Here is a 22493-nt window from a genome sequence, read left to right as displayed (position 1 = left end):
CGAAAATGTTGAAAGAAGTTTGATTTTTGGAATAGTTTCGATTTAAAAAAAAAATAAACGGTCAATAGTAACTTTGATTAGGAGCTCATAACTCATAAGTTGATGATGATAAGTTTTGAATGATTTACGAGTATTCAAAGTCATCGTTTTGACAGAAACTCCCATACAAAGCGCGCCACGCTCACAACGGCCATTTGTATGGCAAAATCGATATTTCCAGCAAACAATTTTTTTAACGTTCTCGTATATATTTAAAATAGGAGCTTTCTTAGGTATCTTTCTTTATATTGAATATAAAAAATATGTAAATCTTATGAAATACAAACAGGCCAAAATGTCATTTTTTGACTTTGGGACATTTCGGATCGATACCCATACAATTTTTTTATAAATGTATTTTTTTAATTATATTACTTCATTTTCGTTAATTTTCCATTTAAGTGTGTCTGTATATCTTATATATATTTCATATATGTATGTATGTATACTATGTATATAATATTGTATGAATTTTGATATGGAATTTTTATTAAATTGCCGGTTTATATGAAAGTACACTCAAAATATAATCTGAGATTAAAAAACCTCTCCTCCCCCCCCCATTTTTTACTCGCAAAATTTGACTGACTTAAAATTAATAATGCCTTTATTAAATGCTAAATTCAAACATGTTATCTCCTTTTATCTAAATTTTGCCAAATTTGATTGCTTATCCTACACTGTAGATCCCACAGAAGTCGAAGATTGAAAAGCAATAAATCATGCAGTAAGTTGGGCAATTAATTGGTCATAGAATATTAATAGTAAGTCTTTAAAATTAAAACATAATAAATAATTGAGATGGTTTATCACTCATATACTTCGTCCCACACGATTCAATCGTTCAATAATAAAAATTTAATGGTAGTAGGCAGCAAGTTTTCTAATTTTTTTTTATTAAATAATGGATCAGACCTTTTTATAATAAATTATTAAAATATGTAAACTGCAGTCTAGTTTTATATCAATATATCCGACAGAAGACTCATCAAAAGCAATTAATTACCAACCAAAGTAGTCAAATAAATAAAGATGTCTACGACAGACAAAACGCATCGTTTGTGAGGCCCCATTAAAGAAAACCGCAATAACCGCTCTTAGATATGAGCCTTCAGTACAGACAGCCGTTTATAAAAAGATTTAACGAGAACAATATAAAATATGGGGGACACCCTGCTTGAAAAGCATTCATATGTAGAATTGGCAGAATGAGCTCATCTCAATCTATATGGGTCAAAAGTAGCAGAAAAAAGAAGCCATTTGTCAGAAGTAGTTGAAGGTCGCCACTCAATCGTCTGATATTTCGATATACGCTCAGCCTTACGAAACATTCGCTTCACAAGTAAACCGTGGTTATAATAAAAAAAAGCATACCTTGAAAGAATTCCCTTTTGTACCGCCAGGTACCCGAAGTCAATCCAAAAAAAAATCCTTATTTAAATCCTCAGTCAATAGGATGTTGTAAAATCAACACAACACTCTCTCACAGATGCACAGGCACATAGAATTTTATTATTATATATTTATATATTGTATATACATAAATATATTTCCACTTATTTTTAGATGCACTGAATATTTTCAACACTGGTTAGTTTCGTTTGAAAAACGTTTGACGTTTATCAAAATCCATCGATTTATTATTTTGCAAACTTTGACGCTTTCGACGTCATCTTAACCGGAATATCCGGTCGGCGATTTTGACAGGTATGGCGCATGCGCCGACTTCTTGAAAGCACGTGCTTTATTTTCCACCTTTATCACTGAATTATAAAAATGTTTCCATACACCGAATTGCACAAATCACACACCTAATAACATCGAACAGATTGTGAATCAAATGTGTATTATGTATAGTAAGAGCGAAAAAATTAAATTCGTACGCGAAACAGACCACGTGACATGATCGATAGTGGCGCCCCCAACGTGCGCAAACCGAATCAAACATGTCAAATACACGTGTGCGAATCTACAAGGAACCGTGCCAATTTTACGACAGGTCAAAATTCACAGAATCACAAGGAAAAAACCGCAATTTAATGTAAACGAAGAATACGATTCGTATTAAAATTTCTAGAAAAGGTGTATGCATTTGAAATTTGACGCCTTTTTACATTCGTATACAAGAAATTTGATAATTGTTGTTTAAACGAAGCGTAAATACGTTGCAAATAAAGAAGCCGATTAGGTTAGAGTTACTTGTATATACGTAATATCAACATAACTTAGCCTAACATACAAGTGAAATGTTGTTGTGGTTTGGTACACAATAGTAAACGATCGTCCGATTTGGTTCCTTTAAGTGCAAACATCCGGCAAAGTTGTGATTTGAGCGCGAAAAGTCGTAGGGGTTCAAATTGACGAAGTCTAATCCACTGTTTGGTTCCTTTATGCAAAACTACCACTGTGATATATTTATACGATTCGGCAAAGTTTTGATTTGGGCGCGAAAAGTTGTAGATGTTATAAATTCACAAAGACAAATTGGTTGTTTGGTTCCTTTATGCAAAACTACCACTACTAAGTTAAACCCATTGTTTGGTTCCCTTCTGCAAAACTACCACTGTGATATTTATTTATTTTGTTTGCGTATTATTTATACAATTCCGACAAAGTCGTGATTTGGGCGCGAAAAGTCACAGGTGTTATAAATTCACAAAGTCAAATCAGTTGTTTGGTTCTATTATGCAAAATTACCATCGAGTATTATTTATACAATTCCGGCAAAGTTTTGATTTAGGCGCGAAAAGTCGTACGGGCTATACATTTAAGAAGTTAAATCGGTTGTTTGGTTCCCTTGTGCAATACTACCACTGAGATATATCGCGTATTATTTGTACAATTCCGGCAAAGTTTTGTTTTGAGCGCGAAAAGTCGGAGGTGTTATAAATTCAAAAAGTCAAAGCAGTTGTTTGGTTCCTTTACGTAAAACCACCACTGTGATATATCGCGTATTATTTATACAACTCCGACAAAGTTTTGATTTGGGCGCGAAAAGTCGTACGGGCTATATATTTAAGAAGTTAAATGGGTGTTTGGTTCCCTTATGCAATACTACCACTGAGATATATCGCGTATTATTTGTACAATTCCGGGAAAGTTTTGTTTTGAGCGCGAAAAGTCGTAGGTACTATAAATTTAAAAAGTCAACTTTGTTGTTTGGTTCCTTTATGCAAAACTACCAATGTGATATATCGCATGTTATTTGTACAACTCCGACAAAGTTTTGATTTGGGCGCGAAAAGTTGTACGTGCTATAAATTCAAACAATAAGTGCAAACATCCGGCAAAGTAGTAATTTGAGCGCGAAAAGTCGTACGTGTTATAAATTCACAAAGTCAAATCAGTTGTTTGGTTCCTTTTTGCAAAACCACCACTGTATATCGCGTATTATTTATACAACTCCGACAAAGTTTTGAATTGGGCGCGAAAAGTCGTACGGGCTATACATTTAAGAAGTTAAATCAGTTGTTTGGTTCCCTTGTGCAAAACTACCACTGTGATATATCGCGTATTATTTATACAATTCTGACAAAGTTTTGATTTGGGCGCGAAAAGTTGTACGGGCTATAAATTCAAACAATAAGTGCAAACATCCGGCAAAGTAGTAATTTGAGCGCGAAAAGTCGTAGGTGTTATAAATTCAGAGTCAAATCAGTTGTTTGGTTCTATTATGCAAAATTACCATCGAGTATTATTTATACAATTCCGACAAAGTTTTGATTTGGGCGCGAAAAGTCGTACGGGCTATACATTTAAGAAGTTAAATCGGTTGTTTGGTTCCCTTGTGCAAAACCACCACTGTGATATATCGCGTATTATTTATACAATTTCGACAAAGTTGTGATTTGGGCGCGAAACGTCACAGGTGCTATAAATTCACAAAGTCAAATCGGTTGTTTGGTTCCTTTATGCAAAACTACCATCGAGTATTATTTATACAATTCCGACAAAGTTTTGATTTGGGCGCGAAAAGTCGTACATACATTTCAAAAGTTAAATCGGTTGTTTGGTTCCCTTGAGCAAAACTACCACTGTGATATATCGCGTATTATTTATACAACTCCGACAAAGTTTTGATTTGGGCGCGAAACGTTACAGGTGTTATAAATAGTCACCGGAGCCTGAGGGGGCCGTGTATTGTTCAAAGGTTCTAAATGCATTTTTAAAGGTTTGCCGGACAATGGATAGCACTGTGACTATCCTACCTCTAGTTATAAATTCACAAAATCAAATCGGTTGTTTGGTTCCCTTGTGCAAAACCACCACTGTGATATATCGCGTATTTTTTATACAATTCCGACAATGTTACGACAGTATACGATTCGCTCGTCCGCTTTGGTTCCTTATGTGCAAATATCCGGCAAAGTTTTGAAAAGTGTCCAAGTTAGGGGTTGGGGGTTGGGGGCTGTGGCGCGCGAAAGTGCAAGTTGGCGAGGTTAGGTCCTTGTAGTGGTTGTTTCGCGTATCGGTCCGCTAATTGCGCTGCGATCGTCTCGCAGGGTACATACGTCGGTGCAGGGGGTGCGCGGCGGGTGGCGGGTGGGGGTGGTGGGTGGCGCGTGGGGGTGTTCGGTGGCAGCGCGAGTGGAAGGAGTCGCGTCGAGTAGATGCGCGCGTCTGCGTGCGGCCGCCGGTCGACTGTAGTACAAAAAACAGTGGTGGCGGGCGACGGCGTCTGTGCGGCGCGAGAGGGGGGCGGCGGGGGCGGGCGCGGGGGCCGAGGGGCGAAGGGGCCCCCGCCGCGGTTGGTCACGTGGCCCCTCTGGCGCTACCACTACCACCACTACCACGACCATCGACCGACATCAACAGGTCGCCCCTCACTTGCACTAACAGGTTGCCCAAATGCCGATGCTCACCACTCGCCACTCGCCACTCACCACTCGCCACTCGCCACTCGCCACTCGCCACTCGCCACTCGCCACTCACTAATTTAGCCACTATGCATCGCAGGTCACCAAGCGTCGATCGCCTCTGCTCTTTTATCTGGTGACTTCTTCTAAAACGTTCGCATACCTTGAATTTGCCTCAATTGTCTGGTCACCTTTTTATTTCATCATCATCATCATCATTTACCATCCACTGCTGGATGAAGGCTTCTCCAACACGCTTTCACTCGTCTCTGTTTTGCGCAACACTCATCCATCTCACTCTGCACATTTTCCTAATTTTGTTCACCCATCTTCCTTGCGGTCTTCCTTTTACCCTTTTGCATTCTCTCGGGTACCATTCAAGCACTTCTTTTGTCCATCCTCCTAGCTACGTGACCCGCCCATTGCCATTTCAATCCCATTTCACTCTATCCACTCTACCCACGTGTTTCGCCTTCTGTCTTTCCTCGTTATGCCAAGCATACAGCGTTCTATACTTCTTTGAGTGCATTGGATTTTATGTAGCATCTTGGCGTTCAGTGTCCAAGTTTCACATCCATACGTCATCACTGGCAAAACGAATTGATCAAAGATCTTTTTCTTTAGGCAGAGTGGCATTTTTGATTTAAAAACAGCGTTCATCCGTCCAAATGCACTCCATCCTAATTTCATACGTCTCTTTATCTCTTCATCTTTACTAGCAGACATGTCAATTCATCATTATCATCATCATTTACAGCCATTCACCATCCACTGCTGGATGAAGGCCTCTCCAACACGCTTCCACTCGTCTCTGTTTTGCGCAACACTCATCCATCTCACTCCGCACATTTTCCTAATTTCGTTCACCCATCTTCCTTGCGGTCTTCCTTTTACCCTTTTGCATTCTCTCGGGTACCATTCAAGCACTTCTTTTGTCCACCTTTCGTCCATCCTCCTAGCTACGTGACCCACCCATTGCCATTTCAATCTCTTCACTCTATCCACTATGTCCACTACCCTTGTCATACTTCTCACCCACGTGTTTCGCTTTCTGTCTTTCCTCGTTATGCCAAGCATACAGCGTTCTATACTTCTTTGAGTGCATCGGATTTTATGTAGCATCTTGGCGTTCAGTGTCCAAGTTTCACATCCATACGTCATCACTAGAGGTAGGATAGTCACAGTGCTATCCATTGTTCGGCAAACCTTTAACAATGCATTTACAACCTTTGAACAATACACGGCCCCCTTAGGCTCCGGTGACTAGTCATCACTGGCAAAACGCATTGATCAAAGATCTTTTTCTTCAGGCAGAGTGGCATTTTTGAGTTAAAAACAGCATTCATCCGTCCAAATGCACTCCATCCTGATTTCATACGTCTCTTTATGTCTTCATCTTTACTACCAGACATGTCAATTATTTGACCTAAATATAAATAATTATTTACTACTTCTACTGGTTTATTATCTAATGGGATGCTATCAGGCACGCAATAACTATCTTTTTATTTATCCCATATTAATGGTATTGAAAAAGTCCAACTTAAATTTATTAAATCCTTACGCTACCTTTTCCCCACCTATACCCATTCTACTGTGCCTGATATTTTAAAAATCCTATCTTTTAACAATCTTTCTGTCAGGCGACGACTTACTGATGCTGCATTCTTCTTTAAGCTCATAAATGGTTTCCTTGATTGTTCTGATTTACTGAGTAAGGTTGATTTCAGGATCCCAGTTAGGTATTCTTGACACGTTGCACTCTTTTCACTTAATCCTTTCAATACTAATTCCCAAAAATATTCTTATCTGCAGCGTGTTTATCGTATGTTTAACGGGGAGCTGAATGAGGTTGATCTGTTCGGTATTTCCCTACATCAATTCCGGACTGCCATCAGGGGAGTCTTGATTAATTGATCCATTTCTATCTCTATTATATACTAGTGTTGTGCCCGTTGATTTCAACGGGTGGTTTCGAAAAGAAATTGAAACGATTGGTTTCAATTTAAAAAACTGAAGATAATGAAAAAAAATGAAAAGATGAAAAAAATGATAAAAAAATTTGCTCCTCATACTGCGCCCGTTGTCCGTCACATATTTATATATGTACATATTTACCGACACATTGTTTTTATATATAGTATTCTTTATCCAATTATATTATATCACTTATGTTTAATTATGCATTGTCCTATCGTATCCTAAGGTTGGTTTCAGGATTCCAGTTAGGCATTCTAGACAAGTTGCACTCTTTTCACTTAATCCTTTCAAAACCAATTCTCTAAAATATTCCTATCTCCAGCGTGTTTATTGTATGTTTAACGGGGAGCTGAATGAGGTTTATCTATTCGGTATTTCCTTGCATCAATTCAGGACTGCCATCAGGAGTCTTGATTGATTGATCCATTTCTATTTCTATTTACATATATTACATATTCTTTATCCAATTATATTATATCACTTTATATTTAATTATGCATTATCCTATTTAGTCATATTTCAGTTTTTATTCTTTTTTTTTCATTTGTTTGTCTATATTATGTACTACATAGTTATATTATGTATTTTGTAAAAATCTATAATTGGGCTAGGATGTTATTTTGTTGCATTTATTCTTTATTTTTATGCATTTCTACATTTGTTATCTGTTGATTTTTCAATAAATAAATAAATATACATTCGTACGTACGTGGTCGGTGCAAGTTATGCAAACGTGTCGTATACCTGTGCGTGTATTTTGCTTTGTAAAAAATTTGGGATGAGGATATTTCGACTTCTTTTCCTCCTTTGTTGACTTTTTATGGTATGTCTAACAATAAAATTTTGTTGTGTTGAAAAATATATCATTTTTCTACGTCTAGCATTTTATTTATTTTGTGTTTGTTATGTAATTTTGGTGACATTGAAATTGGAACAGATATATGGATCTTCCTTTTAAAAAAGTTTTCTTTTATATAATTGTGTTCTAACTTTGCATCATGCTTTTTCTATAGATTTATTCTGAATTTGTTCTTTTATCATTTTTTGTTTGTTTTTCCAAAGTTCAACACTCCTTTATTTTGAAGAATCTCTATAGAAACTTATGTATATACATACATATCTATGTATATATTCGCGATACATTAGATACCACAATTTATTCTCTTGACCTGGGGCACATACTAATTTGATGGTTTCGTCAAGCTCCTCAAATAGATTTCTATTAACATGGATTTGTTTAATCTAAAATATGCTGGTCTAGTTGAGGGATTGTTTGATAAAGTGTCCTATTTTTTTATTTGTTTTCATTTATGCTTATTTTATTTTTTTATTATGTTTTTATTTTCTTCTCATTGTATCCTTTTTTTGCCATAAAAAAGACATGGAAATAATCTGTAATGTCACTTTGGCAAAATTGAAATAAATTAACAAATATGTATTGCGTAATCTCGTTTGATCATCTTAAAATTTGGTAACTTTTATTATATAATAATTTCAGCAAAAGTTTTTGAATGACGTATTTTTAAACCGAGATATTTCTTGTAGAAAATATATTTTATTGTTATTATTTCCTTTATAAGTTTTAAAGATTTTATGACATCTGTGTAAGTATAATGCATTTAAATGATTTTTACTAATTCATTGTGTATTTTAAACATTTTTTTTGATTATTATATTTTAATATAACATAATTAATATTTATAAGAATCATTTCGAATTGAACTTCTATGTATGTATGTATCATCATACTATTATTTTCCTGCATTGAATTTTTTGTCGTTTGATCGTGCTATGGTTTAATTTGGTGGCTTTTAATAAAAAAGTAATACTTTTTTTAAATAACATAAAAATAAAAAGGTTTTTGTAAAAGACAAAGGGACAAAGTTTACAATCAGCAACGACTGACTAGAACGGATGAAATTATGCATTTGTATGTACTTTAAAATATGTTTCTAAAAATAAAATTGAAACCAGTTTTGAATTTGCAGACGATATTGAATTTAACACACACTTTAATTTAATACGTGTTATTTTTAAAACATAAATTGTTTTAAAAATAACAACTAAAATAAATAATAACTACTCCATACAGATGCATCTTTTTTTAGTCATCTAATGTATTCATAAAATATATACTAAAAACGAAAATAGAAGTTTTGTGTATTCAGAATTTCGTCTGTATGCAGACGTTACGCAAAATGTAAATAGAATTTTAGCAATTCAAATTTAAGACATTTAAAACTGAGTGCACTCTTTACAAGAGGTGAACAGCAAAGTGATTGCCGCCGATCTTTTCAATGATTGATTTTGTTTAGTTAAAACTGTTGAAATCTGTTTAGTCTAAATCAACAAGTCGGAATTATAAAATTTTCGATTTGTACATATGTACACATCCAATGTTGCAATATAATTACGCTTAAATACACACAAACAGATGAATTTTATCTTATTGTAGGTATGTACATAAATTATTTCCAATTTAAAAAAAAAAAACCAAAGAATATCGCCGCAGGCGCAGACAGGTACAATTGTTTCATTTTTCATTAAAAAATTCATACTACGCAAGTTTAAAGGCGAATCTTCGACACCAATGAATATGCATCGTATATTAGGAACAATACATACTAATAATTGTACAATCGTAGGTCAAATGTCAATGTTAGACATTTATGAATGCTTTTCGGCGGCTTTGGATGACGTTGATTGCGATCGACTAATGACCGTCATGGGTAAAATATCACAACACTGATTTTACACAACTTGACATTACATTTTTTTTCTTTTCAAAAAATGTAGTTGGAAATTTCCAGGCATATTAAAATTATGGTGCCGTAAAAAAAACTTGTTTTTTAAAATTCAATGATATAATCAAGTTTTATCATGAAGATGGAAATTTTTCAAAAAGCCGAAAAAAAATTGACGTTCGATCAACTATCACTTTCAATTGATGGATCTTTCCCAAATTCATTGCGTTACTTATATAAACTTATATGACGTTTCAGTTTCATATGTATAAACATGTATGTATGTACATACATATGTATGCACATATTAAGGGGCATCGGAGGAATGTACTATAGAAACCGTGATAAACCATTTTATGTATAGATTTAATAAAATATAAAGTATGTTTATGTTACAGTGAAACTGATATTGTCAATGAAATTATAATTTCAGTGACTTAAATAATGAGTACGGATATAACAGTGGATTTGTAATTCGAATTACAACGTACTACCAACCTCATCTTAAATAAAAAAAAACCAACCCTAACTTAACCTAACCTAACCTGACCTTAAATAAATAAAGCCAACTCTAACTTAACCTAACCTAACCTTAAATAAACAGGTGTTGGCTGATAAGATATTGTGATGTGTTTGATTCTGCATCCAGTCCAACACATGACCATGAGTAGAGTGGAAATGGACAGGAGCGGGGTTGCGGGGAGGGCGTGTGAGCGTGAATTCGGTATCGGAGTGGGGATGAAGAGGAGCGGGGTTGTGACGTGGGGTGGCGCGATTCGTACTGGCGACGCACTATCATCCAACTGTCAAAAATTATAGTTTCACTTAAAATGGGCCAGTGGAAATTTAATTGGATATGATTTCACTGAACTATACCCAGTGAAAATGTAACTGGTTATGATTTCACTGAAACGTCAATGACATTATAATTTCACTGTGACGTATATATATACATTTTTTTTTTAAATTTTGATTTTTAAATGCTTTTTATTATTACTAAATTATGTTCACATTGCATCTGTATATCTATTTTAATAGCTACTGATCTTCTGATCATTTTCTATTTTACAATTTTAATTTAATATTGTTAGTAATCGTAGTATTATATTATTATAATGTTAATGTACGCATAATAGGAAAAAGAGCTCAAACCTATTTTAAAAAACGTATGAATAATATGATATGATTTAAAAATTATATACATTTTTCAATGTCTTTGGACGATTGCCTTTTTCAGCTATCAATTGAATTCTACATATAGATAATTTTAATTCCTTACTAGGAATATCCTTTTATCCGATGATTTGAATGGCGAACGTGAATGGAATGTCCGGATGTAATTATGCACCTCTTTTTTCACCTTTAAAAAGTGCATAGTCGATGCAAGCGAGACGATGCAACGCAACCGCACTCTTTATAATAGCATCAAGGTCTGCTCAACGCTGTCGTCGATTAATTACATCAAAATTAATTTAATTTCACTGTTGTTGAGTTTTTTGCGCTCTACGACTCTTAGAACAAAGGCGAATCTAAATTTTAATAAGAAAATTCTGCACGAGTTGAATTCCTTCGGAGCTCGCCCGCAGTTCCTTTACAATTAATAATGAATGCCTTTGTGGCTCACTAGTCAAGAGACCTGGAATTTATGGGGATTCGTATGGGGAGGCAAAATAGAAATACGATGCCGTGTAGCTTCTCATTTGATACGTGGATAGTTTTCTCAGTCGTGTCTTAGAAACGCACGTACGAATGAGTATGATAAGTCCACAGTTTATGTATAAATAAAAAACGACCACAAAATATGTTGTCTTTCTATTTAATATTAACTTTTCATGAATTGGTTTTCATAATGTTGTAAACTTAATCTTGTTTATATTATATACGATATTTAGACCAGAAAGTTGAAATCATTTATTGATCAAAGTATAAAGCATTGCATTTTTGTATCGAAGCATCGATGCTTTGTACACGTGCCACAACCACAAGTCAACAAATTAAAAAATATATTTTTAAGTTTTTTTTTTTTATTTAGCTTATTGATTGTTGCAAGCATATGTATGTATGCTTACGGTTTGTAATCAAAACAGACCCAGTTATCTGCATACCCATACCCAAACAGGCCCAGTCCGAGGGTACATGGCGCCCCAAGGTAGATTGGTTTTTAACGCCCCCCCCCCTCCCCCCTCTTTTATTTTATTTTAAACAATTTTTTTTTAAATTGTTGAAATTTTATGTTCAAGAAGAATATATAAAGAAATTTACAAATTTTATTAAAAATAGGCACGTATTATGCTCAATATATAATATTAATAAAATGAAAAACAAAATTGTGGAGCATATTTAAAAAATTTATAAAATCAAATTTAGAAACTATTTTTCATAAAATTAAAGACAAATTCAATTCCAAGTTTTTATCGATGATTTATTTTTGACAATTTTTATTCGTGAGAAGTTGATATTCGACAGTCGACTTCCTGCGTTTTTCTTAAATTATAATATTTTATAGTCAGGTTGTTACTTCGAGTAGAATTAAGTTGAATATAAAATTCAAAGTTCAAAGAAAGTCAATTTTTTACAAGGTTTATATTAGGTTATTTTCGTCCGTAAGTTACAAACTTACGGACGGCATTATGACTAACTGTATCGAAGGCTTTCTCATAATCGACGAAACCTAGGCTCAATGGCCGTTGATATTCGTTGGCGCGCTCGATTAGTTCGCCAACTACTTGGAGGTGGTCCATTGTGCTGAAATTTGCCCTAAACCCTGCCTGCTCTATAGGTTGGTTCTCGTCGAGGATATTCTTCAGCCTTTCTGTAATAACCTTCGTGAAGAGCTTGTAGACCGCTGAAAGTAAACTAATGGGTCGGTAGTTCTTGATATCGCTTTTGTCGCCTTTTTTGTTCATATATGTATACCGATATATTTACTTAACTAAGAGATTATATAATGAATGATAAAAGTCTATTTTTATAAAATTGAAATGGCCGATGCGGTGTTCGTTCTTTGGCCAAGGCGTTCTCGCCGCTTCTTTGCCGTCTCTCTTTTCGATCTCATCTATCTTTTTTTTACCCTTTGATTTCAACTTTTTGAATTGATAGCGCCTCTTCCGATTAGCGATATTTTATGAACCTTTTATCATACTAGATTTTATAAGCCATTTTTATCCCACATCATTTTTGTCATCCCACAGTCGAGGGCTATTTTTTTTCAATTTCATAATCAAAAAAATATATTTAAGGGCGTCTCGTGGTGCCCTAGACAGGTCCCTAGTTTGCTGAACCTTTAAATCAGCCCTGATACCTACATTGTGGATATGTATATATGTACACAATTAGCCTGTTGTGTACATATATTGTGATTGTGTTGATTTAGATTGACCTGTATACATATCTATAATATTAGGGGACCGAAAAGTAATCAAAAAAATATTCCCAAATTGCCTGTGTAATTTTCCTATGCGACAAAAATGATCCTGAACTATAGACCATGGAAAGCCAATCTTCATCGATAATTCCTCGATGGATTGAAGAGGATCTGATTCCACTATTGACGTCAGGAGAAATTAAATTTTTACCTAATAGTGAAATTTTTTCTTATACATAATATATTACTTGAAAGTTATAATATTTAAAATTATTATTTTTATAAATCCACTAGCTGTAAAATTTGAATTCAATAGTATAATTTGATTTTTTACGTTGCTAATTAAAATTTTTGCCACTCTCAAGTAAGTATTCGCAGTCTTCCAAAAAGCTTGAAATTTAAAAATCTCAAAACTAAAGTAAAATTAATCTTAAAAACATAAAATCATACCATATATAAAATAACCTTTAGAATATACCATATAAAAGAACTTTAAGATTTCTAAAAACGGGTTTCCGGAAACCCACGGACACCATTAGGGTGAAACCACTTAAATAAACATATGTTAGACCAAGTAATTAATCCAAACGAAACAGTGAAAAAAATCACCGATACTTCTGGGATATTCTGAAACTAAACAAGTGTCATCGGTGGTATGATTAATTTAAAAATGGGAAAAGAGACATCAAGGAGATCGCACGAAAAGCAGAACTAAAAAATTAGATGATGATATCATGACGTCAATGGTGGAATCAGATCCTCTTCAAACCATCGAGGAACAGTTTAAATTAACAACAATAGCTTCAACATAATAACAAAACTTAAGTGTTTACTGGACCGTGTCTCGCCACAAACTGACTGCAAAAGAGCTCGTTGAAATATTTTGATTACTTTTCGGTTCCCCTAATATAATATGAAAAATAAAATAAATGTTTTTTCAGTTCATTCTGTTAATAATTTAAAAGAAAATAGCCTCGATGGCAAGCCCTGTAATCTAATTTTGTAGAAAATATCTCCGGTACATCTGGCACAGATTTCACCCCAGCGATTCACTAATGACACAGCCGACCTGAGGGTTGCTTCCAGGCACCATAGATAGAATGGGACACCGTAAGTCTAGACGACATGTTGGAGAGAGACGATACGAGGGGTGAAAAGAGGGGTAAACGGAAACGGCGGAAGTGACACATGACAAATGCCAGTTGGAAACTCTTTCTTCGAACATGTGGAGGAGAAGAAGTTGATTTTGACATGTGAGGAGGACGACGCGACGCGTACATTTCGCCGTATTGAATTTGATGAACCGTTCCCATTTGACAATTCCTCTTTATATTCTTATATTTTGTGTGCGAAATTAACGTTTTACCTGCGGCGAGCGTAAATCAATTCACGCCATGCTAATTTATCGTCGTTTTTTACGAAATTAATTAAAACCGATACGGCTGCTGGGTTGATTCTTTGGATGGACGCCAATAGAATGTAGTGTTGTTTTAAAATGGCCACTTTGATTCGGTGGTTTAGTTTGGCGACTGGAGTGTGATGATTCTTCGAACGTCATCGGTCATCAATGACCGTGACTAAACAAACAATGTTTCGTATTTCGCCATTGTATGTACATGTTTGTTGAGACCGAAATCTTCGAAGAAATTCAACAGATCTTAACAGATGGAGCGATAGTCTACCCGATTTATCGATGATACAGATCGCCACCCACGATAGTTTTATTTCGATCCAAATCGAGAGATAAATCGCCTGATTCTGGGAACTGTTCTTTTTTAATGTAATTTTAAGATCTTGTAGTAGACTGCAATTAAAATATTTATAATTGACAGCAAAAGATGTTAATCTTCTGGTCTATTATTGAAGAGATGGTTAGCCCGTCATAAGAATGTTGAAGTAAACAATTTATGTAATCTGCAATTACTTATTTTATTTTATTTAAATTGGCACACATACAGAATAAAATATAAAAAAGAAGCAGTACAGTGAGACAAAAAAAAATCAAAATATAATATTCCATGTACGGTGAGCACCACATGGTAATATATAGCAAACAAAAAAAGAAAAATTACAAAAATATACTAAAATTAATAAACAATGAAAGACAATGAAGGTGAAAAAGCAAATCAACCACAGATTTGCTTCTTCAACTTAGCCCTAAAAAAGGATCGGGACAATCGTCAATACTATCGTAATTATCGTAAAGACGGCATATACGTGCGATTGCGGTCTCCGTGACGGGGCGGAATGTGAAATTACCGAAAACGCAAATATCGGAAGGCAAAGATCGAAAATCGAAAGATCTTAAGTCGAAAGATCAAAAAAAAGGGTGCATGGTAAACGGTACATACTCACGTACATACTCACTTAATTTGCGCGAGCGGGATACAACAGGAACAAGAGGAACAGGCTTTTCCTTCCGTATTAATGTGCGCGCGCAGAATGCCCGTGAGGTAGACCCGTGCGATTGTACTATTAAATGAAGTGTTGATATGAAAAATTGGTGTATATTATAGATTTCTACATATGGTGAATCGGGCATTAACGTTAAAATTAATTTCGTTCAAAACAGATGTGTCAAGGACACCATTAGCAATCTTGTATAAAAGTGACAAATCAGAAACCCTTCTGCGATGAGACAAACAAGCGATCTTGGAAAAAGAGAGTTTGTCATTATAAGTTGGTAGCAATCTTACAAGACCAGTCTTATGGGATAAATAGCGCAGAAAACGCTTTTGAATTGTTTCTAAATGATCTACATATGTATATGGGTTTGGTAGTAAGGAGACCATATGACTGAAGCATACTCCATATTACTACGAACCAAACTGTTATAGAGCAATATCAGAGTATGCGGATTTTTAAAGGCAACTCGGCAGATAAATCCCAATAGCTTATATGAATTAGTGACTATATGGTTAAAATGCTCATTAAATGATAGCTTGCGATCTATTAGAATACCCAAGTCTCTGGCACAGTTTTTCGTGCCAGAAAAAGTAAAAGAAATCAATCAAATAAAAGTGATCTGAATCGTAGTCAAGTTGAAAATTGATAATTTTATAGTAAAACAGATATCAAATTCACTGAGACGTCTTGTCTGACATTTTCAAAATATCTATACAATTTGTAAAACTTGGCTAACTGTAAGTACTTACACTATTGAACTGTTTGAGGCCTACCATTGTGTCGGAATGGTGTGTGTGTGTGTGTGTGTGTGTGTGTGTGTGTCATTCCAACTGTCAATTTGTTTCCCTCCTTCAGTAACTACCGTATTTTGAATCATTTGCCGCACCCACTAGTTTGCTGTAACTACTTGTATTACAAATGTTCTATTGTCTTCTTGGCGGATATTAACTTCAGTACTAAACTGAACCGTTCATCGCAATCGCAATGTGTTCAAATAGATTAAACATTATATGGCGGATTACGACTAAGCAGCCGGTTGCATCTCCTCATACTGATAAATTGCAAGGTAAACTGATCGATATCAGATAATTTTATAACGATAGCATTGTGTGTATTTGAGCCACTACGCGAGCGGAAAATAAATATCGCACATACACCTCATCCCGTAAAAAATGAATAACGAAAATAACGTCGAATCTGTATGGGTAGATGTAACACATTCAGAACGTGAGCGGATTATTAGTTTAGTTCTGATTTTTTTTTACATTTTATTTCAGCGTGTAAGAAAAAAAAATGGGCTGTCAAACGGCGCACTGTCAAAAGAGCAGATGAATAATGCGTCCTGTACTAAAAAATAAAATGTGGGGAAAGAGAAAATTAATTCTGGGTACATAACTGATCGGAAATAGACGACCGTACGTGGACGTGTTAAAATGGACAATGATCGATCTGAAAAATTTGCGTTTGGTAATTCCTATTGTGCATACAACCAAATTGATCAAATTGTACCTATAATGACTTTCACTATTTTTTTTATTTCAAAATTTCGGCATTTGAATTAAATCCAAATTCTGACATATGTTTTCAGTCACTTCATCATTGTTAGTTTGTTAGTTGTGTCTGCATGAAAACTAATATTTATAATCAAAACATATCCCAACGAAGCTTAGCATGTTTTCAAAATGTCGGGAAAAAGGTTAGTAGGTGACTCAAAAAGGGCTCATATAATCAGATGGGCTCTAAATATCTGCAAATGGCTAAAATTGTAATGAAAACAGGTATATAAAGTAGCCAAAGCTGATTCCCCTGGAAGAAATAAAAACCATAACATTGGATTGAAGAAAGTATGACAGTATTATTCAGAATATCACTGCAACTGCACTATATAAAAGAGTTTTCAAATTATTGACTTGTAAAGCAAATTATCAAAGAGAGATATGACAAGCTATTTATAAGTATAGAAGTTATTAATTGAGTAAGTATATTAGACTATTAAAAGAGTCGGAGCGAAAATGACGATGAAATTAGAATAGTATGCATTAGAAAAGGTGACCATTTTCTAATCAAAAGAAACAGTGATCGATGCAACATTTAGTACATATGTATGAATGTACATAGATAATAATACTTGGGAGCATTGAAAGATGCTTAAAATCAAAAGAAAATGCATGAACAATTCAAAAGATTTGATGTTTTAGTAATAAAAGTGCTCAAATGGCAACAAATACAATGAAAAAAGAACCAAGATGAAGCTGAGAAGACATGAAGAATGAGAATATAATGAGATTTACGACACAGCAGACTGATCACCGCTGACAGGAAGTGTCATTAATTATAACTGGACAATGAACAAAAGTACCCAGTGTATGCAAGATCATTTAGAAGCTGGGTGGATGAACAGTAGAATCGACTAATGATGAAATCAAAATATAACTACAAAAGACTGTCGTCTAGGAAGAGCCAGGTAGAGAATGATTTACGAAACATAATCATTCATTGGTGAGCAGAATTCATGAAGATCACCCAAGACGAACTGACTTTGAGTCACATTTTATATACAAGTCCATGAGTTTTATTTTTATTTAGTTTTGGGGGATCAAATGAGGCGAAGATATCACCTCAGGTGAGATGTTCAGTTCACGTGGTCCCAAACGATACGCTTTGTCGCATCGACGACCTATGACTACTCTCGGTAATAAATTCTGGTAAAACACGTGTAAGATTTATTCGTCTTTCAGCGGCCAACATAATATATCGGTGTCGGCAACGTGAAGATGCCACATTGAAAAATTCTAGCTAAATTCCTGCTTTCGAGATGCGTAATCTGAAATGTTTCGTGACCGCAGACCAGAGATAGTGAGTCGCAGTCTCCAGAGTGCACCAATTCTTCATAGTGCAGAAACGACACCCCAGAGTGCACTAACTTATGCTTGAAATTCGTTCCATGCACATTCATCGAGTTATTGTGACAAAGTGTGTGCTTTTATTGTGGTTTTACAGGGCAAAGTGTGACAAATAAGGAACTTTAAACGGACACCAATGGTAGCTCAGATGCTGCTCAAGGGCACGGCAAATACATATCTCTATATACATATGTAGTAATGAAAGTCTTTTATTTTTAATACAATCAACTAATATTATAAAAATAGTATAAGCGACACATTTAAAGTGTGAATTTTAGTGGGCCAATTTAAAAATAAAATTGGAATCTAGAGATAGTTTATTTACCATGGCAATTTGTGCAGTTTTATTTTCGAAATAAAATGTAATTTTCATTCGTAAATAAAAATAGTAAAATGATATGTTTTTTATGTCGAAACATACATACATATGTATGTATGTCCGTTGGAATTACAACGAGCAACAAAAAAACTAGCGGAATTTGGACTAATCAATTTTTGATAAATTTGACCCACTGAATTTTTATATGACAATGACTTTTGTTGGTTTTCTCTCGTTTATGAAATACTAGTGTTTTTACCCGGCGTCGCTCGGTATTTGTTATATAAACCGCTTAAATATGGCCAATCTTAACAGTAAACATTTTATTAAATTTATTTGAATAGTTTTATTTTATTTAAATTTATTTAAATATTCATTTGTTTTTCTACAAACCAACAATGGTTACAACAATGGTTACATATAAATGGTTACAACAATAGTTACATATAAAAAATGGTATCTTTCAAAATTACATATACAGGTTTCAGATGATATATGTATGTAATTTTTTCAGGCCTAGTGGTCTTTAACTCAAAATTTGGCACTGCTGTCCAAAAGTGAGTATTGAAATTTATAGTCTGCGTTTTTTCTATTGATTGTGATTTGTATTGCTTTAAAATATTTATATATATAAAATATATTTATAAAAAAATTGTTATCTAGTGAATTTTATGTCAAAAATATACTTTTTTACAAACTGTTTTCCCGAGTAATAAATTATATATGTATATATCCATTGGGCCAGTTTCATAAATCACTACGTTTATAAGGATTGGTTTTCAATCTCAATATTTTTTTTTGTTTATCTTAAGGTACTAATTCGAGCGGTAAATTTGATTTTGAGTTAAATACTGCAAAAGCCTAAAATCTTTTGAAAATGCGCATTTTTTTAAAAGCTATCTCTTAAACGAAGTGAAAAAAAAATCATTCGAATTCAGTGAAAAAATTAATTAAATAAGATTAGTTTTCGCTCCGGTAAGTAAAATACATCATTTTTTACTAGAGCAGGCATTGCCTTTATAATCAATATTGATTTTACAATACGTATTTTGGTGAAAGTTTCATAGTTTATTTTTTTTAAGAGTGTAGAATGTATGTAGATTTAAACATATTATAAAAGTGAGAAAAGATCAAAAAAATTTCGGCAAGCAAGATTATGCTAATGTACATACATGAAAAACAAATTAGTTGAGAAGAGTGCTCAAAACATGAATTATATTATTCGATAATAAGTTCATCTCTGATCTTATTTTATCCTTTGACAGTAAAAGGAGAAACGTGTTTATATAAATGGAAAAAAATAAGACATCAAAATAATATTATAAATATTTAGAGCACGTCTAATAATTCGCAAGAGCAAATTTGCGTATAAAATCTAACATTGCACCGTTGATATGCGATTAAGACACATAAATATTGATATAAAACGAATCTTATGTTTCGTTGGCACTCACTCTGTTTTTCAACGTGGGTTTTTATCGACTTCCTCGACATGAGACTCATTAAAAAATACTATGCTATCTGAAGATACAGTGGAACAATGTCAGAAGCTATTAACACCTAGCCCTGTTAATTAAAATCATTTTTTAAACATCCGAGTGACAAAAAAACAGACTGAAAATTAAAACTGAAACAAGCAGCAGTGCTAGAGATTAATGATCACACATTTGAAGATACGAGACGAAAATTCCGACGTGTGTTGAAATTTCCGAGAATTTAATTTGCAATGCGATCCAATTTAAAACGCGAAATATCAATCGCCTACTTACGATGAGATCTATCAACCCTTGAATAAACACCCTGTTTATTTACACGAAAGTTGAAAATTTCTCGAGAAAATCACGCTGGGTCGTTTCGACGAGTAAACAATCTCGAATCGTTTCGTTTCCAATCTGTTGACCGAATGTACGAATTTCGACGATTATTTGCAACTAATACTTGCACACACAGAAGATATACATTAATAATGACGCAATTTGCAAAACCGCTACATCGACTATTGCAAAATTTACACTATAATAAAAGGAAATTTCTGTATGTTCAGGAAAATGGAAAACAGAGAGAGAAAGACAGAGACAGAGATTGAAAAAAAAAGAACCTTCAGTTTTGAATGTGTGCTCTTTTTATCGCGATTTTCAAGGTTTTATCTCATACTCGACTTATTTTTCAGAAGGTGCGATCTACACACAACAATGCAGTGGTTTTCAATATTCGATTCGTATTATATTGGTTTCGGAATGCTTAGACTTTCATTCACAAAGTAAATGTACAACACAATTGTGTCACAATCTAATTTTAAGCAAGAAATCTTAGGCTAGAGCTATACGTTTTCACAATAGGCGAATCTATTTAATCTTCGCATAGAGTGGTATTTGGTCTGAAAACCTGACCAAAATTTATTTTTTACCAAATATATCGTTCTGTACTATTGCATGCGAACTATTGACGATTATAAACTATCTTAAAATTGTTTCTTCTTATTATATCGTGTAGATGCTTTCGGGTCATAGACAAGCCAAAATCCTCAGAAACTGGTATATACATAAATAAAGAATGAAAATAAGTGAAAATTTGGAGTTCAAATACGCTTAATTGTTATTGTCTATTTTTTTAATGTGCAAATTCGGGCAAAGTTTGTTTTACTAGAATAAAAGTAGAGATCGTAAAGTTTGATTACACCTAGATTTGATTCAGCTACAATAGGCAGAATACGTTTAAAAACATCCATTTGTACAAAAAAGTAAAGAAAAACTAAGTAAAAAATATAGGTAGTAGGGTTTGTTGACAGGTCGACACATGTAAAATAAAATTTTAAAAGGAAAGAAACTCTGTTTAATCTAGAGTAAATATCTTGTCCTTCAACGTCTATATTGTTTTTCCGCCAAAAACACTTTTAACATGAATATAATCTCAAGGAAAGGTTGTTTAACAACAAAATGCCGCGAAAAAAAACCAACGTATCACACAAATGACAGGATTCGACTGCAAGTACATATGTACATTTTCCTAGTGAGTTTAAGGGCGAAATCACACAGCGGTGAATGTGGCACGTGGTTTTTTATTAGATAGTTTTAAACGTATAGAAAAAAATGTGACGTTCATGGCACGTTGTGGAACGCGTCGTCTCAAAACGACACTTTCAACCTATTTCGTTGATATTGTATGGTAGTATTTATCCTTGCTTGACAGTGATCTATACCAAAACGACCCTTTGGACCATTTTCGGTAATATTGTATCCTTGCTTGACACTGTCAAGTAAGGATAAATACTACTGCTAAAATAAACCGTCGTTGTAATTGGTTTTCGAGGATTATCTCCTGGTTTAAGTGCTGTCGGCTAACAATGGAGACCCCCCGAATGGACTTAGTGGTCGGTAACGGCACCCAGCCACATCTCGCTAGAGATCTCAGAACTGACAGCGCGAAACCGTGGGACTGCATATCTGGTATGTGACTATAACAATTTGTAAACAAACTGTGAAGCGACTTTGACTTTTTATTTGGATCCTCCAACCACCCCTACAACGGTGACACGACACGGCAACGGTGACACGACAACTCGTTCACAGATTTTCCGTAAGCCGAGGATGCGCTCCAGGCATTACGTATACGGCCATCTCTTTCTCACCCCGTCTGTTCACCAAGATCTCGTTTACTATGCCATTACGTATGCAGCCATCTCTTTCACTTTTCTTTGTATTATTTATTGTATGCAAAATATTATATAAAGGTGTAGTAGCACTGGCGTCAGAGACGTAGTCGACTTTACCGGAGTCGGAAGTTAGGTAGGAGGCGCCGGCATCATCAGCGGCGATACCGGAAGTCACTTCAGCATTTGCACCCCACCCAACCCCCCTCGTATACAATCGAATAAAGATACTC

General features: G+C 34.5%; 1 protein-coding gene and 1 long non-coding RNA gene across 3 annotated transcripts in view; one reads left to right on the top strand and one right to left on the bottom strand.

The window, feature by feature from the left end:
- Positions 1-1482, bottom strand: part of heph (polypyrimidine tract-binding protein 1 heph) — a 386050-nt gene extending 384568 nt beyond the window's left edge. Inside the window, exon 1 of one of the 2 annotated variants that reach the window (XM_077429072.1) lies at positions 1414-1482. The gene's annotated coding sequence lies outside the window, so the exon portion shown is untranslated. The remainder of the gene's footprint in view (positions 1-1413) is intronic. The other variant, XM_077429073.1, reaches the window with a different exon arrangement.
- Positions 1-22493, top strand: part of LOC143910559 (uncharacterized) — a 433100-nt gene that overhangs the window by 182514 nt on the left and 228093 nt on the right. The gene's annotated exons all lie outside the window — the stretch shown is intronic.

Source organism: Arctopsyche grandis, chromosome 4 (genome assembly GCF_051622035.1).
Source record: "Arctopsyche grandis isolate Sample6627 chromosome 4, ASM5162203v2, whole genome shotgun sequence".
In the NCBI taxonomy this organism is placed as follows: domain Eukaryota; kingdom Metazoa; phylum Arthropoda; class Insecta; order Trichoptera; family Hydropsychidae; genus Arctopsyche; species Arctopsyche grandis.
Note: the sequence above shows the minus strand (reverse complement) of the source record. Positions and strands in the feature narration are given on the sequence as shown.